Source organism: Lotus japonicus, chromosome 6 (genome assembly GCF_012489685.1).
Source record: "Lotus japonicus ecotype B-129 chromosome 6, LjGifu_v1.2".
NCBI classification, from domain to species: Eukaryota; Viridiplantae; Streptophyta; class Magnoliopsida; order Fabales; family Fabaceae; genus Lotus; species Lotus japonicus.
The window spans coordinates 49,923,686-49,939,633 of record NC_080046.1 but is presented as its reverse complement, the minus strand read 5'-3'; the positions used below and the strand labels follow the sequence as shown (position 1 = coordinate 49,939,633).

The following is a 15,948-nucleotide window of genomic DNA, read 5'->3' as shown; positions in this document are numbered from 1 at the left end:
TCCATCTATCGGTAAATTAAGTTCATCGTGCAATATAAATTTATTTCATTAGATTATAGTCTAATCCAATTAATGATACAATTAATTCAGTATTAATGCATGAACAAACAGCTTTTTCCACCTAAAATAGTATTTGAGCAGAATTACCTCCAAAAAAGTACATGTGATCTAGAGTATAGAAAATCTATCATAACTACAATACTTTACATACACTTCTATGCATGCTGTTTTTAATGTTGCCCAAATTCAACATGACACATAAGTGAAGAAAGGAAAATTAAGGTAAGTTATCATATTAATAAAACTACAACTAAAATAAAATACAGCCAAATGCAGGGACACCCCACTCTGCTATTGGCATTTTATCAATATAAGAAGAAAAATCTTACTCAATTCAAAATCCAAAAGCAACCATGAAGAAAAAAAAGTATGAACTAAGTTTTCTTAAAGGATATTTTCTGAATTAAGTTTTGTCAACCAAAATATTTGCCCCATTAAAACTAAACAAATGCCATCCACAAACACCCTAGGCAAAAAACACTTTCCTATTTCTAGGAGGCTGGTATCTGTTTCCAAACAAATAATAAAAAGTTGTTTCATAGCATGCTAGAAACAAATAAGATGAACATTCGAAGAAGCAAACTACCATGAGCAATCCAAAAATATGGTCTGAAAATATTGTCTAAGCTGAAACTTAATATGCACAATGACTGAGCAGAGAAATACTTCAGACAAAAACTTAAGACTAGTATCTTTTTTTCTTGCTTAGACTTAAGATATATTTAAGACTAGTATTTAAGTACCCTGCAAAAACATTTCCTCATCTTGTGGGCTTTTAGAGTTGCGGCCTGCAGCTTGAGTACCTCACAGCTGAAACTGGTTTAACAGGTGAAGAGATTTCAGGTGCAGCCTCAGAAGTCAGAACCTAAACCAAAGTTTGATGGGCGAGCAGAAAGTGGACCACCTTCATGTACTAGAGCACTACTTCCACTTATAATACCACTACTACCTTGAGGAATCAATTTTGACTTCAGGGGCTTTGAAAGTAAAGCCAAGTTGTTGCGTCCTGCAGCTTGAGTACCTGACAAGTCCCCTCTTGGCATTGATCTAGTCCTGTGAATCTCCCAGTTGTCATTGTCAATTCCAGGCATCCCAGGCATTTTCCTGGTCCCTGGCATTCCAGGCATCATTCTCCTTGTACCAGGTCGAGCAACGGGGCCACTAGAGCCGACATTTCCTCGAACACTTCCACGGGCATTTCTAATGCTAGCAGTAGCACCTTGACGCAATCCAAGATTTTTTTCTGCCTCTGGGTGAATTTCAGTAATGGTTTTCGCTTTCACCTAGATGAGTTAGCGTTAGAACTTGATCAATAACAAGTCAACTTAGCATAGCATTAACATATCACACAACAAAATGTGCACAAGCTTACCTCTTCCCTTCTTGGAACCCAGTTATTACGACGCAAGTCTAAAACATTCTGAACCATAAACCTTAGCCGTTCCACAAGTTGGGGGTTTGTGCTCAGTTCTTTCAATCGGATAAAATATACATCACATATTCGCCGCCATTTAGAACTTTCATCAAGCTGCTTGCCAATAGTATTGAGAAACAGACATATTGCTTCAACATTTTCCTCAACTGGACAATAATTGCTGTCTAGGGGTCCTAAAAGTGGCTGTTCCAAGTAACAACTACATGGATAAGTAGTAGTCCTAAAGCACAGTAAGTTTATATCATGTAATAGTAAAATCTAAATTCCTTTATGAACCTGAACAATGCAATGGACAATCTTTCTAGGAAACACCTTCTGCTTCAAAAGCTCACTAATTAAACGTATACATCCAAGGGCACGGAGCTTCATCAGTCTTTCCTGCTCAGGCGCAATCATCTGTTTTACTTCCTCCCTCAGATTATAATAACTTTCAAAAGCCTCCTGGCAAATATTCAAAAGTACTCTCATAAAAGTGACTTTTTTTCCCACCAGGATCTTTAGATGGGAATGAAGGAAGCTTTTCTTTAAGATAAGAACACAGCTGAGCATAAATGGGGCAAAATTTTGGTTCTAAAACAACCTTATCAAATATAAGTGAAATGACAACCTGCGGTCGCAAAGCAAAGCAAGTCAATTTAGATCAAAGATGTGACCATAAATAGGTTGACAACAGCCATAGATTAAAGAATGACCTGCAATATGTCAGCTGATGTAATAAAGCCAGAATCAATTAAATGGCCCTTCAAGAGATCAAACTTTTCAGGACTCAACTTATCTAGTATTCTGAAAAAATAAGAACGGCTTTAGGAACAATCTAATTGTATAGAAACAGAAGAAGCAAGGTTTTGATACATTCAAACTCACATTCTCTACCATCTCATTTCCACTCACTTTGTCTTCTTTTCTTATCATATATCACGTTCTTCTCTCTTCTACTCTATATCTCACAAGGTGGAAGTGTAATTTAAGTGTGTATGGATTATTTTCCATTCAATATAAATAGCAGTAACATAAAGTTCCAAAAGCCATTGACAAAAGTAAGCATGTGAAAAAAAGTTTCACAAGTGGTTCATTAGTATAACCCTAAAAGGAAGTTCCAAAAATCATTCATCAAAATTATTGATAACTTAAAGTTAAGAAACCACATCAAAACAGTTTGTTAGTTTGAGTTATGTAGCAACAACAGAATACATCAGAACAGTTATTCAGGTCTTACACTATAGCCAACTTGTTCTGTACTAGGGCAAGCTTATGTAAAAGAATGACAGAAAGTAAACCCTAGCAGAGCGCTAAAATAGCAAAACTACCATAAAAGGAATATTCTCATTAATGCTGAAAAAGTTGGTCTCGTACAAGTGGATGACCTCCCCTTTTATAGAGGGGGTGGTCATGATATGGATTTTTCCTATATTTGGGCCTGACAATCAGGGCCCAAATCCCCGTACATATAAGACAAATCCAAAGGAATCTTCCAGCTGGCTTGTGGGTCCATCACCTAAGGGAGGGCAATGAAGCTCGTCATGTTGCCTTTCCCGCCATGGCTATCTTCAATGGTTTATTGTTCATTTTGGGCGGGACATAATCTTCTTTATGTCCCGCCCAGTCCACATGCCCCCAAGACATGAGACTCGAGTAATTGAGTCGAAATGTCTTTATCATGTTACCCAGTAGTTCGATAGCCATGGCGGGAAAGGCAACATGACGAGCTTCATTGCCCTCCCTTAGGTGATGGACCCACAAGCCAGCTGGAAGATTCCTTTGGATTTGTCTTATATGTACGGGGATTTGGGCCCTGATTGTCAGGCCCAAATATAGGAAAAATCCATATCATGACCACCCCCTCTATAAAAGGGGAGGTCATCCACTTGTACGAGACCAACTTTTTCAGCATTAATGAGAATATTCCTTTTATGGTAGTTTTGCTATTTTAGCGCTCTGCTAGGGTTTACTTTCTGTCATTCTTTTACATAAGCTTGCCCTAGTACAGAACATTGGCGCCGTCTGTGGCTCTGACTCAGCTCTTCCGGTGACAAAAGGAGGAATTGCGAGCCATGGAGACTCGTTCATGCGGCATGGGTCGACGCGATCATCGCCGGCGCGGTGGTGGTCGACATGGCGGTCGCGGCGGCGGACGAAACAACAACCGTCCCGTACTGGACGAGCAGGAGCAGGAAGCTTCTTCGGAGGGGGTCCACTCAGTGGCGCCGTCGCCAGCGTCATTGGTGAATGCAGCTCCGGGAAGACCTTCAGATCTGATCGCTAAATCAGATCCAGGTGTTCGGCGGCGTTCAACGCCGCCTGAATATGTGAACTTGGAAGATTTTAAAACCACTGCTCCACGGAGAGCTCAAGAGGCAGTGACAGGTATCACGCCTGCGGCTTTGCAACAAATGTTAGATACCTTACAGAAGGTGCAGTCCCAAAACGAGCAGTTGCAAGCCCAAGTTGAGTATCTCACTCAGCGGCAGGATTTTAAGCAAGAACAACGCCTGGAGGCGGAGGATGTAGTTGAATTCCAACCTTTTGTTCCAGCCATCACTAGGGTGGACATTCCAAAGCACCTGCAAACCATGGCATTAGACGCCTTTTCGGGCGAGTCTGATCCTATGGAGCACCTTAGATATTTCAATACCAAAATGGTGATCGGCGGGGCGACGGATGCGGTAAAATGTCGATTATTGCCTTCCACGTTCAAAGGCATGGCGATGCAGTGGTTCATTCGACAACCGCCCTTCTCCATTGATAATTTCACTGATCTGTCCACTAAGTTTCTGACTCAATTTTCCGCCAATAAAACCACAAAAGCAACAATGTTTGATCTTATCAGCATACATCAGCAACCAGGCGAGAAATTAAAAACCTACATGGCACGCTTCAGCAAGATGGCGGTGCAGTTGGAGGATGAAAATCCAGATGTTTGTTTGGCGTCATTCAAAAATGGCCTTCGGGCGGGAGATTTGAATAGAGACTTAACAAGGCGACCAGCGAAGGATATGATGGATTTGTCCTGTGAAACACCGCCAGATTGAGACTGCTTGCGTCCTTCCTCTCTTTCTTGTTTCTTCTGATCATCTTGCTCGATTAATCGAGCAAGATGATCTGAAGAAACAAGAAAGAGAGGAAGGACGCAAGCAGTCTCAATCTGGCGGTGTTTCACAGGACAAATCCAAGGCGGGGAAGGAAACCAGGATAGCGCAAACCCCCCGTGTACCAAGACCGGGACCATACCAAAACTCTAAACCTGGCTTTCAAAATACATGGCACAGAAATCCACAAGGTCCCACTGCTGCCACAGCTGGTCAGCCTGGTGCTTCGCCCGCACCAGTTCCACTTACTAAGTTGAATGCACCCTTAAGTACCATTTTAAGGGCAGTTGGGCAGACCAACGTTGTGCAGTATCCACCACCACCACGGCGGCCGCCAGCTAACGTGGACACCAATAGGTGGTGCGAGTACCACAAGGCATTGGGGCATACGACAGATAATTGCTGGAATTTAAGGCGGGAAATTGATCGCTTGATTAAAGCTGGCCATTTGGCAAACTTTGTTAAAGACACAGCAACGCCGGAGGTAGCTAAGATCACTCAGGGGGACAAAGGCAAAGGTAAAGAGATAGTTGAAGAGTTGGGCGATCCTGTTGGGGAATGCTCATCTATTGCAGGAGGATTTGGCGGGGGTGCAATTTCAAGTAAGGCTAGAAAACGCTACGTGGCGGCAGTACACTCAGTACAGGAGTCGAACGAAGGCGAGTGTTGGGTGAATCATTCCCCTATTATATTTACCCCTCAGGATTTCGCGCATGTAATTCCTCATGACAACGATCCAATTGTGGTGACAATCAGGGTTAACAATTATGTGACAAAGAAAGTATTCTTAGACCAGGGATCTTCGGCGGATATCATCTATGGAGACGCCTTTGATCGCCTGGGACTAAAGGAATCAGATTTGAAACCATACAAGGGAACTTTGGTGGGATTCACAGGGGACCGTGTCAGTGTGCGGGGATACGTCGAAATTCCGACTGCCTTTGGAGAAGGAGAGTTTGTCAAGAAATTTCAAGTAAAGTACTTAGTATTGGCGTGTAGAGCCAATTACAATGTTGTAAGACCTGGATTTTCAGAACAAGCTAATTTCCGACTCACACGTAGAATCAGTGTAAGCGTGACAGGAGTTTGATATTTGAGAAAGATTAATGAAGAAGAAAGTTCAGAAATTGCTTGAGGAATGTTGCGTAGTCATTTTAGGAATTAGAGCGAGTCGTCTGCACACCCGCCTTATGGCAAGCGTGTCCAGAATAGGCTAATTTCGCTTTAGAGCAACGTTTTAAGTGAGATTTCGAATCCTTGGAAAATTTAAAGATTTTCTTTATTTTTCCTTCGACCAGCGTTTCATTTCGGAACTCTGGACTATACGCACGATAGTATTCACTTTTCGGAAGTCCGACGACGCTAATTTCCTTGCTTCGAAACCCTAGATTCGAGCGATGGATGAAGACTTTTTCTATTCGGGACTTCTAACTAAGTTTCCGTCCGCGTTGCCAGATTTTTTTCGACATTTCCAATCTTTCTTCAGAAGGAAGTTTTGTCGTCTGAGCATCACAGCAAAAAGTAGTTTAACGGGACAGATTAACTTACACCGCCTTTGGGATTTTAGATATCGTTTTTCCCAAATCATAGATAATTGTTTTGAGTTCTGGAATTCTGACGCCAGAATCTCTCTTAGAATTCCTCGGTGGACGTGCTGCAAAAATCGGAATCGCGAAATTTTCATTTTCCCGCGATTTCACCTGCCTATAAATAGCTCGAAAAAGCAAAATCTCTTCATTCTCACCCATTCAAGGCCGCGAGCAAGGAGAGAGGAGGAGAGGAGAAATTTTCGCGAAAACTTGACCAATCTTCGTGCAGTTCGTCCCTACTTCTAGGTATTGAGGTAACTAGCATGAATCCTACCTCTGTTTACTGTTTCTGTTGCGTTTCTGAAGTCGTTTCTGTGCTCACAGTTTTGAGCTTTTTCTAAAATTGTCCGATTTCCTTGATTTCTTGGTTGGGTTATGTTCCTTATGTTCCCATGAGTCTAAAACCTCTGTCAGTAATCGCCGATTGCGATTCAGTTGTCCAAGATCTGAAAAATTGATTCAAAACCCCTTTAGTCGCACATTTCGAAACTTTATTGTCGAAAAGCTGTAATCTGACTTCGTGCCTTTAGGATTTGTTGTCACGGATGTCATGAGGATCAATGCTGTCAAATTTGTTTTCCGAACTGATAACTTTGAAGTTTTGAGCCTTTATTTTTGACCAAAATGCCCCTGGATAGTCGTATTTCGACCCGATTGTCCGAAAATTGTTCCGACAATTTCTTTGCCTTAGTTTTACCCTAAAACTACCTTGTGAATTGATTTAGATCGAAGAAAAAGTTCGAAAACCCTATTTTCCATAGTGGCCGAAACCTAATTGCTTGGGTACCGTGTCCAAAAATAATTTTTGGGTCTCTATGACCTGAGCCAATTGTCGAAATTTTGGCGCCGGTTTCGTGTCATTCTGAGTTATGTAGCTCGAGTTATGCTCGTTTTAGCGAACGAAGTCTCCGTTGTCAATTTGTGCCTAAATAGGAACTCTGAAGCTTTAGAGGCTTTCTTTACGATTTCGATTAGTATTAGTAGATCGTGTTGCTCCTAGTGAAGCTTGTGTTGATGATTGTGTTTTCTTTGTTCTAGGTTCGCAATTTCCATGCCCAACTTCTACTCACGAAGGTAAGGGTAACTCGGTTTTAGAGCGTCTTTGAGTCTTGCATGCTTTTATCGCACTGCCTGTGTTTGAGATGAAGATGTTTATATTGATTGGCAGATGATTATGATTATTATGCTGAATTTGGAAAATGTTTTCTGAGAGGCTTCGGCCGTTTACTGGTTTCTGTCGTTACTGCTTCCTAGTGGGTGGAACATGTGGTTACTTTGGATTGGTCCTTGGGTGGGCTTTGTTATTGTCTGACTTGGCATATAGGGCTTGAGTCAAGTGGCGATGAGGAGGTGTGTCCTATCATTGTCCCATCTTGCGAGGTGCTAAGTGACGATCAGGAGGTGTGTCCTATGATTGTCCCGTCTTGTGTGACGTTAAGTGGCGATTAGGAGGTGTGTCCTATGATTGTCCCGTCATGTATGACGTTATAAGTGGCGATGAGAAGGTGTGTCCTATCATTGTCCCGTCTTGAGAGACGATATTGATCGATCCATTTTGTTAGCAGCATATAGTTGCATTATAGGGAACTAACACCTGACCCTATGTTGTTGGATTTTCGTATTGGTTTATTGATATCTGATTTGATGTTACATTGTTGAGGTTATTATTATCTGAGTCCGATTTATGTTTAAGTTGTTGATATATGAGTTGAGTTATGTTGCTAGTTATTTACCATGCCAGGTAATTAAATTCGAACAGCATGATTTTTCTCTTTTATACATGGTAATTGCATGGAGTTAACCCTTTCTATTTGCTACTTGTTGTTTGGGCGCTTAACGCTATTAGGCGATGGAGATCCTTCCGCCGAGGCATAGCTACTCGAGTTGGAGATCGAGTTGTAAGCGGTGGAGTAGAGGTATGAGAAGCAGCTTTGCTTCTCTTCTTGTGGATTATGTTGGAGTCTCTTTTGCTTTATGAGAACTCTGTTATTAAAGTCTTGCTTCCGCCACTGTTAAAGTGCGCATGTTTATTCTGAACCTTACTTATGGTATTGTAAACTATTATTACTGTATATCGGGAAACAAGTTATCTAAATAAAGTTATGGTATGTTTCCAACCTTTTAGCCGAAGTGTTTAGTTGTTTTACAGAAAAAAAAATTCCCTTGGTTTTTAGGGATTGCAGATTGGTCCTTAGACTTTGTTAGGTTACTAATGTGACTCCTCAGTTGAGAAATTGGGGTGTTACAAATGTACTCTTGGGGCGAGACACCCTCAACAAGGTCTGCGCGGTCATCTCAACTGCTCATTTAACTGTTAAATATCCCGCCTGCAATGGGAAGGTCGGGATATTGCGTGTAGACCAGAATGCAGCAAGGGAATGCTATTTGAGAAGCGTGGCGCTCTATGGGCGAAGGGCCGCCAAGGAGAGCCATCGAATTACAGAAATCTTCCCACAAGAAGGATTTAGCTTGGACCCAAGAGACGATGCTGATGACTTTCGCCCACAACCTCTGGAAGAAACCAAGCATGTGCAAGTCAAGGACAAGCTTCTAAAGATTGGCAGTAGTTTGACAGCAGAACAAGAGGAAAGACTAATCACCCTTCTGGGTGATAATCTAGATCTCTTCGCATGGACCATCAATGATGTGCCAGGGATCGATCCCAAGGTGATCACTCACAAACTAGCCATACGACCAGGGGCGACCCCAGTCATCCAACCAAGGCGAAGAATGAGTGAAGAAAAGAACAAAGCTGTACAATTAGAGACTGAAAAATTGATCAAGGCCCGCTTCATCCGTGAGGTACAGTACCCAACGTGGCTCGCCAATGTTGTAATGGTCAAGAAGGCCAATGGGAAATGGCGAATGTGCACGGACTACACAAGCCTGAACAAAGTGTGTCCCAAAGATTCGTACCCACTTCCCAATGTTGACAAACTTGTGGATGGAGCTTCAGGGAATGAACTTTTAAGTCTCATGGACGCTTATTCAGGCTATAATCAGATTATGATGCACCCCTCGGATGAAGAAAGTACAACATTTATGACCAATCAGGCGAACTATTGTACAAGACAATGCCTTTTGGTTTGAAGAATGCAGGAGCTACGTACCAACGGCTTATGGATAAAATTTTTTCAAAACAAGTAGGCAGGAATATGGAGGTGTATGTGGACGACATGATCGTAAAGTCCGCCAGGGCTAGTGATCATGGGGGCGATCTCAAAGAAGCGTTTACTCAGTTAAGAACATATCAAATGAAGTTGAATCCTGAGAAGTGTTCTTTTGGGATCCAGGGAGGAAAGTTCTTGGGATTTATGTTAACATCAAGAGGAATAGACCCTGATAAGGGAAGGGCGATCTTGGAGATGAAAAGCCCAACAAGTGTAAAGGAGGTTCAGCGTTTGACAGGGCGAATGGCCGCCTTGTCACGTTTCTTGCCAATGGCGGGTGACAAAGCGGCCCCGTTCTTCACATGTTTAAAAAAGAATTCAAAGTTTCAGTGGACAGAGGAATGCGAACAAGCTTTTACCAAATTGAAAGAAACATTGGCCACATTACCAGTACTCTCCAAGCCAACACCAGGCGTTCCATTAGTGCTCTATTTAGCGGTTACTGACAAGGCGGTAAGTACGGTGTTGCTCCAGGAAGAAGGAAAAAAGCAGAAAGTTATATATTTCGTGAGCCATACTTTACAGGGGGCAGAATTGCGGTACATAAAATTGAAAAGGCGGCTTTGGCGATTCTGAAAACTGCAAGGCGCCTCAGACCTTACTTCCAAAGTTTCCAAGTCAAAGTTAAAACTGATGTTCCCTTAAGGCAAGTACTTCAGAAGCCTGATTTATCAGGGCGATTGGTTAGCTGGTCAGTTGAGCTATCAGAATATGACATACAATATGAGCCAAGGGGCCAAGTCATAGTCCAGAGTTTAATTGACTTCGTGGCGGAATTAACACCCACTGAAGGAGAGAAGACTCAAGGAGAATGGGTCATGTCTGTGGATGGATCCTCTAATAACACTGGAAGTGGGGCGGGAATAACAATCGAAAGTCCAGATAAAATGATCATTGAACAGTCTCTCAAGTTCGAGTTCAAGGCGAGCAATAATCAATCTGAGTACGAGGCTCTGATTGCCGGCTTAAGGTTGGCCATTGAGTTGGGAGTCCATAAGTTATTTATCAAAGGAGATTCGCAGTTAGTGGTTAAGCAAGTGAAAGGCGAGTACCAGGTGAAGGATCCGCAACTGTCCAAATATTTGGAAGTGGTGCGCAGATTGATGATGGAGGTCAAAGAAATCAAAATAGAACATGTCCCGAGGGGACAAAATGAGAGGGCTGATGTGTTGGCGAAGTTGGCAAGCACAGGGAGATTGGGCAACTACCAAACAGTCATTCAAGAAACCCTGCCTCGCCCGAGCATTGATTTGGTAGAAATAAAGTTGAAAGCTGTAAAGTCAGTCAGTGAGGGCGAGCTACCTTGGATGGAATCGATTAAGACCTTCTTAGAGAATCCACCAAAGGAGGATGATTTGAACACGAGAACAAAACGCAGGGAAGCCAGTTTTTACACACTGGTGGATGGTGAGTTGTATCGGCGGGGAATCATGTCTCCTATGCTCAAATGTGTCGATACCAAGGACGCCCTCGGAATAATGGCGGAAGTCCACGAAGGTGTGTGTTCTAGTCATATCGGCGGGCGATCCTTGGCAATAAAAGTGATAAGAGCAGGATTCTATTGGCCAACCATGAAGAAGGATTGTTTGGAGTATGTGAAGAAATGTGAAAAATGTCAAGTCTTTTCTGATTTGCACAAGGCTCCACCAGAAGAATTAACAACCATGATGGCGCCCTGGCCGTTCGCCATGTGGGGGACTGATATCTTAGGACCATTCCCTGTAGCGAAGGCACAAATGAAGTACATCATCGTGGCGGTTGATTACTTCACTAAGTGGATAGAAGCCGAGGCGGTGGCGACTATCACAGCCGCCAAGGTCCGGAACTTCCTGTGGCGAAGGATTGTTTGTAGATTTGGGGTCCCCATGGCGTTAGTAATGGATAATGGAACCCAATTCACAAGTAGGGTTACCCAGGAATTTTGTGATGAAATGGGAATCGAGATGCGATTTGCCTCTGTAGAACATCCACAAACCAACGGGCAGGCTGAGTCGGCTAACAAAGTTATCCTGAAAAGTTTAAAAAAGAAACTGGATGAAGCAAAAGGGCTTTGGGCGGAGGAACTACCAGGCGTTCTTTGGGCATACAACACCACGGAACAGTCAAGCACAAAGGAAACCCCGTATCGTCTAACTTATGGAACTGACGCCATGCTCCCAGTGGAAATTGAAAACCAAAGTTGGCGAGTGGCTCGGTTTAATGAAAATGACAACGGAGAAAACTTAATAGCAAATCTAATCATGCTGCCCGAGGAACAATGAGAGGCTCACATAAGAAATGAGGCGGGAAAAGTGAAGGTGGCAAGAAAATTCTCAACGAAAGTAGTGCCAAGAAAAATGAGGGTAGGAGACTTAGTGCTCCGAAAAAATACAATACCTGATAAACACAACAAACTTTCACCCAACTGGGGCGGGCCTTACAGGATTATAGGCGACGTTGGAGGAGGAGCTTATAAGTTGGAACAACTAAGCGGTCAAAAGGTTCCACGAACATGGAACGCCTCTCATCTAAAGCAGTATTTTAGTTAATAGAAACAACAAATGTAAATGAAGTCGCACTCTTTTTCCCTTTCTTTGGAAAGGTTTTTAATGAGGCGACATTTGTAATGAAGGGACAATTGTTCCCATACGAAAGAAAATTAATGAAAAGATCATTTCAACAGAATCGCATATATTTTTTAATTTATATTACGAGTTCATGCAATGCAAATCGTATCAAGGTATGCAATACCGCGAGTAAACCTTTCGGAATAAGAGAGTATCGCCTTCAAAAGTTAAAAGCCTTGGCAATTCTAGTGGCCACTAGAAACCAAGCCTCGTCGAAAAATCGGCTAAGGTATGTAAACCAAAGTAACAACGAAAGTTGGAAACAACTAAAACAACGAATGAACTTAAGATGATATCCATTTAAAGTAGAGAAAAGGGGGCGACGCCCATACATGATTTGGAATGAAAATAAAAGACAGGGCAATGCCCAAAGAAAAATTTCAACTTCATAAAATAAAAACAAATTCAAGCCAGGTTCTCGTTGTTGGCGTTGTTGCCCTGGCTTGTCCCAGCTTGAGGATCTTCCTTCTCTTGATCCTCATTCCTGTGCTGCTCATTCCCATCCTCGCCATCTTCTTCAGGCTCACTCTCATCATCGAATTGGGGAAGGAGGTCGAGGCTAATGTCATCATCACCAACTACTTGACCATCCTTGATCTCCTTCAGCCACCCAATGCGGGAAAGATCAAAGCCCGGCTCAACTACATTGATCTGCTCTTTGGCCGCCAGAAAGCCTTGAGCATATTGGAGAGAAGCACGCCCTAGGATGGAAGCATTCAGGCGATCATATTTCTTTTCCAACTTCTGATATTTGGCTTGAACGGCAGTGTGCTTGTCATTTATGGCTTCTTTAAGAGACTTGGTCTTTTGAAGAAGCAGGTCCGAAGCAGCCAAGTCTTCAGTTAACTTAGCACACTTCTCCTCAGCAGATTTCAGCTTTTTGTTGGCAGTCTCAGCATCAGTTTTAGCCCGCTCATAGGCTGTCTTGTAATCAGCTGCCTTCTTCTCAAAACGGTTCTTGGCTGCGATCAACTCCTTCACGCACTGAGCCATTCCCGCCACAGTACTGGCGGCAGAAAGCGCGTGATGGATCGCCATGGAAGCAATGTTGGGGGGACCTTGACCGGAAATGTCCTTGTGAATCTGGTTGTCAAAAGTACGGGTCATGAATTCCAGCCCATTGAAGTGAGGATCCGACAAGTTCAGCAAGGGGGGAGGAGCCTCGCCACCAATGGCTGAACTAGGGCCAGCCTGGCCAAATGGAGTTGATGGGCGGTTGATCAGCGTGCTTGAATCTTGTTGAGGGGGCGGGACATTGTCATGTCCCTTCTTTTTCTCAGCTGGACGACTTTTTGAATCAAGAGTCGATTGGTGGAGAGGCTTACCACCAGCAGCACCTGAAGTTTTTTGACGTTTAGGGTCCCTGACGTTGTCAGAACCCGAAGTACCTTCATTCTTCTTCTTCTGCTCAGTTTCGGCGGCCCTCTTCTTCGCCGCCGCAGCAGACTGGGCGAGGTATTCCTTCATCTTGATTGGGTTCGCATCAACCTTGCCTTTTCCCATTGTAGCTGTATGGAAAACACCAATTAGACGAGATACATGAACAAAAAGAAAAAGAAGTTACGTACAAAGATTATAAACTTACTAAAAAATTGATTTAAAGTGCCGGATTTCGACGCCTCAATCAAGTCGTGACCAGAAATTACTGGTAGTGTGCGGAGGTAATCGGCGACGCCTTGTTCAGATTCATCCAAGGCGTCGTATGAAACGGATATTTTTCGGCGAGGGTTCTTTGTCCAGTAAAAAGGGAAGAGAGGGTTATTGTCGGAATCTCGGAACAAGTTCTTTATTTCGGGCGACTCCATAACTTTAAAGTATTTCTTCTGCCATACTTTGTAATGGCTTTTAAGGGCGGTGAACCGACTCATGTTCTTACGGGCTAATAGTGGAACCCATTTCACAGAAGTAGGTTTAGTGGTGACTGATTTATAGAACAGGAAGAACAAAGGATAGGTCGGAGTGAAACTCAAGTGTTCACAAAGAATTTCAAAGCAGCGGAGAAAACCCCAGGCGTTGGGCTGGAGTTGGCAGGGCGCCACATTCAGAAAAGAAAGAACGTGACATATAAACGGCGAGAAAGGAAGTTTGATGTTCAAGTCTAAGAAGAAATAGCCATAAACAAAGAAGAAATCGGGCGATTCATCGGCTGGTTCTTTACGCAACAGAACACAGTCATCTTCGCCACATGGGAGGACATTCAAGAGATGATCTTCATTATTCGAGGTGGCGGGATTTATCTTCGTAAACCCTTGAGCAGATATTCGAAGCGAATTAATGCTCCCAACGCTGCCCCAGATAGAATGCAACAGACATTTATCTTCAACTAAATGCACGTCAGAGCGCCATTCAGGTGAAGACAAATCTCCATTAGAGGAGAGAATTGAGTCTACAGAGCCGGCGGGACCGGAATCATCATGGGTAGAAGGCGAGGAGTGAATTTCAATTATAGAGGGGGCGACAACTTCCTCCTCCGTAGAGGGCGAAGAAAGTTCTAGGGAAGAAAGGCTAGCGTTTGGTAAAGACATGCGAGGCAGTTTCATAAAAAGAAGAAAGAAGATGAACAAACTAAAAGTAAAAAGAAGATGAACAGAGTCAAAAGAAGAAAGAAGATGAACAGAGTCAGAGAAAAAAGAAGTAAACGAAGAATCTCAGGAAAGAGAAAAACTAACCAGGGGAAGAACTGTGGATTTGAGAAAGGAGAACGTCGGCGATAGGGGAGCACCGCGCAATGACGACGGCCGGAGGAAGAAAAGGTTCACCGGAGTTCAAAGAAGAGAATGAAAGTTGCGGTGAAAAGGTTTTCAGGACAAAAGTTTTAAGAAAGTGAAAAATGAAAAGTGAAAAGGGGTTTTTATAGAGAGAAAGGAGGAGAGAGAATGAATGGGGGAAGATCGTGGGATTTTGGGATTTGAAATTCGAAAAGGTAGGAAGCGAAAAGACGTTACTCCTCGAGACGCACAACTGAAAATTGCATTTATAACAAATGATGACGAAATCCCGGAAAATAAGGATACGTGCGTCAGTTGAAAAGACGTGATTGACGGTTACAACTAATGGCGACATATCTTTGAAGCAGCAACAAAGGTGGCGAAGCGTGAAAATGGCGATGAACGAATAAACAATAGAGGCGAACTACTGGGTAACATGATAAAGACATTTCGACTCAATTACTCGAGTCTCATGTCTTGGGGGCATGTGGACTGGGCGGGACATAAAGAAGATTATGTCCCGCCCAAAATGAACAATAAACCATTGAAGATAGCCATGGCGGGAAAGGCAACATGACGAGCTTCATTGCCCTCCCTTAGGTGATGGACCCACAAGCCAGCTGGAAGATTCCTTTGGATTTGTCTTATATGTACGGGGATTTGGGCCCTGATTGTCAGGCCCAAATATAGGAAAAATCCATATCATGACCACCCCCTCTATAAAAGGGGAGGTCATCCACTTGTACGAGACCAACTTTTTCAGCATTAATGAGAATATTCCTTTTATGGTAGTTTTGCTATTTTAGCGCTCTGCTAGGGTTTACTTTCTGTCATTCTTTTACATAAGCTTGCCCTAGTACAGAACACAACTAAACATACTATTATTGTTTCAGTAATCTACAAAACCACAACCAAACCAGCTTCACAACATTACACAGAATACAAGCCAGTAAAAGAATGAAGCTAGGAGGAGAAGATATTCCATTGTATTAAGAAAAATGAATTGCAACTGAAAGAACTCACATTTGCAGCTTCATAGTTTTGTCTTCTAGCTCCATTTTCTGAAAAATTCACAATGGTGAAGCAAACTTGGTGACCTTTCAGTTTGTTAACTCAATTATTTAATAGAGAAAATATTAAATAAGAAGTTAATCCATTATGTAATCTTGGGAAGTGTAAATAACATTTAATTATTTCTCCCTTTTACTATGTTTCTTGGAAGTGTAAAAGGTAATGCATTAGATATTTTTCGAATAGCAGATGAGAAGACTTGCAAATGCTCAACCATCCATGT

At 42.7% G+C, this 15,948-nt stretch overlaps 1 pseudogene; it reads right to left on the bottom strand.

The window, feature by feature from the left end:
• Positions 1-565: 565 nt before the first annotated feature.
• Positions 566-15,712, bottom strand: LOC130725494 (eukaryotic translation initiation factor-like; annotated as a pseudogene).
• Positions 15,713-15,948: the final 236 nt, after the last annotated feature.